Source organism: Chrysochloris asiatica, unplaced genomic scaffold (assembly GCF_000296735.1).
Source record: "Chrysochloris asiatica unplaced genomic scaffold, ChrAsi1.0 scaffold00414, whole genome shotgun sequence".
NCBI lineage: Eukaryota > Metazoa > Chordata > Mammalia > Afrosoricida > Chrysochloridae > Chrysochloris > Chrysochloris asiatica.
In genome coordinates this window covers 701,244-703,691 of record NW_006408932.1, presented here as the reverse complement: position 1 = coordinate 703,691, position 2,448 = coordinate 701,244, and positions in this window count along the sequence as shown.

The following is a 2,448-nucleotide window of genomic DNA, read 5'->3' as shown; positions in this document are numbered from 1 at the left end:
AAAATACCTTAATCTTCTACTGGCAGACCCCACTAAGACTCACTGAGTCTAACTGAAATAAAAAGCCACAGGCATTTTTGAGGCACAATACAAAAAAGGGCCAGATCTTAGAATAGACTAGCATTAGAAATAAAAAAAAAAAACTCAAAAACTGGCAGAATAGCCTCAATCTTAAATACCTAACACAAAAGAACTTGAAGACTGTGATGAATAATCATACTAACCACATATTTTAAATTTAGTTCAATTTTTAATTATAGTAATTTACCTTCATCTGACCCCTTCCATATTAAAAGTCAAAGACATTCCTATTATTTTGAAACACAAAATTATTTACTTTTTTCTTTGCTTTTGTACACAAGTATACCATTACAATAAGATATTAGGGATTATCTACAACCCGCTCACTGCCATTGAGTCGATTCTGATCCATAGTGAGCCTAGAGTACCCGATGCCAAAGCTGTAAATCACTACAGGGTAAGACAGTCTCATCTTTATCCCGTGGAGTGGCTGATAGGTTTGAACTGCCAACTTTGCAGTGAGCAAAACACAAATCCTAGAAACTCAAACAGTCTCAAGCAAAACAAACAAATAAAGCATATGCATTCTTATTCAAACTGATGGAAATGAAAGGTAGAGAAAAGCTCTTAAAGGCAATAGGAAAAAAAAAAAAAAAGACAGATTTTAAACAGAGGAACAAAAATAAAATTACATCTCTTCAGAAATCATGCAAACAATGGAGTGACATCTCTAAAATGCTGAAAGAAATAAATCTATTCATAAAAATATAATACACAAAAAATATATCATTTTAAAATGAAGAATAAGTAGTTTTTGACACAAACAAAAACAATAAGAATTTATTGTCAGCTGACCCATTATACAAAAAATATTAAAGAAAATTCAGGGGAAAAAAAATCATAACCCACTGTTTCATAAGAAATCATTCAGAACCTAAAATTGGAGTTCAGAGGATTTCTTTGATATTCAAAAGTACATTTGAATGAGAGTCACTGAAACACACAAGTGAAAACCATCAGCAAATTTAAGTGGTAACTGATCTAGGACTAAAATGAAAAACTACAATAAGCATTCACTAATTGTTGATTGAGATTATACCAGTGGAGAGTTATATAAGAATGGAGAGTTAAACAAAGTAGAGAATTGGCTACTTGTGTATAAATGATGACAGGAATTGGTTATGAGCTAATTGTAGAGAGTTGTGGGTATATAGAGATTAAAAAGCAAAGTTACAATATGCTTACATTATATATTTTCCAGAATTGATCTTGAAAATGTCTTGCTTAAGGTAAACTACTTCGGGTGTTGTCTGGTTCTAGAGTTTGTTACAAGTGCTGATACTTACACTACCAGGAGTCTTTCCACATTCTGACATGTTGTTGGAGTTGTAGTTAAGTGCTGCTGAGTCAATTCCAACCCATAGGGACCCTGTATAGGCTTTTGGAGGAGCAGCTGATGAGTTTGAACCACCAGCGTTGTGGTTCAAACCCAAAGCACCACACCAGGAGATTCTGCATAATCCTAATACCAGGAATACCAGGAACAAAGATATAAGAAAAGTATGCTATAATTCAGTATCTCTCATAAATATAGGACTAACATTCCTCAATAAATATTAATACATGTCATTGCAATGTGATATAGGATATTATATCATTGTTGCTGTTGTTAAGTGCTGTCGAAATGGCTCCAACCCACAGTGACCCTATATAGGGCTTCCAAGGAGTGACTGGTGAGCTTGAACTGCCAACCTGCAACCATTTGCAATTCAAATGGCTTTGCAGTCTGGTGCATTAATCCACAGGGCCACACCCAGATTTCATTATGTCATTATTGTTGTTGTTGTTATGCGCCATGGAGTTGGTTCAGACTCATAGGGACCCTGTTTAAACCAAGGGATGCAAGGCTTTTCAGCATTTACAACTCAGTTGATGCAATTCAGTATAATAACAGACAAAAGCATAAAACATATTATTATTTGAATAAATTTAGCACAAGTTATTTTAAAAATTACAACATAAATTAGTGATTTAATAAAACCTCCAAAAGCTACAATATGTTTTTCCTTATCTTAAAAAAAAGAAGTTTCCCCAAAAAACCCACAGCTAAAATACATACAGACAGGAAATAAAGGAATGAAATTCTATTCATAGACAGCATGATTTTCTAAGTAGAAAATACCAAAGGGTCTATAAAAGATTAAAACAAAAACAATCTTAGAACTCTTGACTTCAGTAAGATCCACAATGCAAGGTAATATAAAACATTAGAATGTATTTGTTTATAATAGCTATTAGGAGCTCTGGTAGCGTAGTGGTTACGAATCGGGCTGCAAACCTTAAGGTCACCGGTTCGAAACTACCAGCCGCTCCGCGGGAGAAAGATGAGGCTTTCTACTCCCGTAAAGATTTACACACTTGGAAACC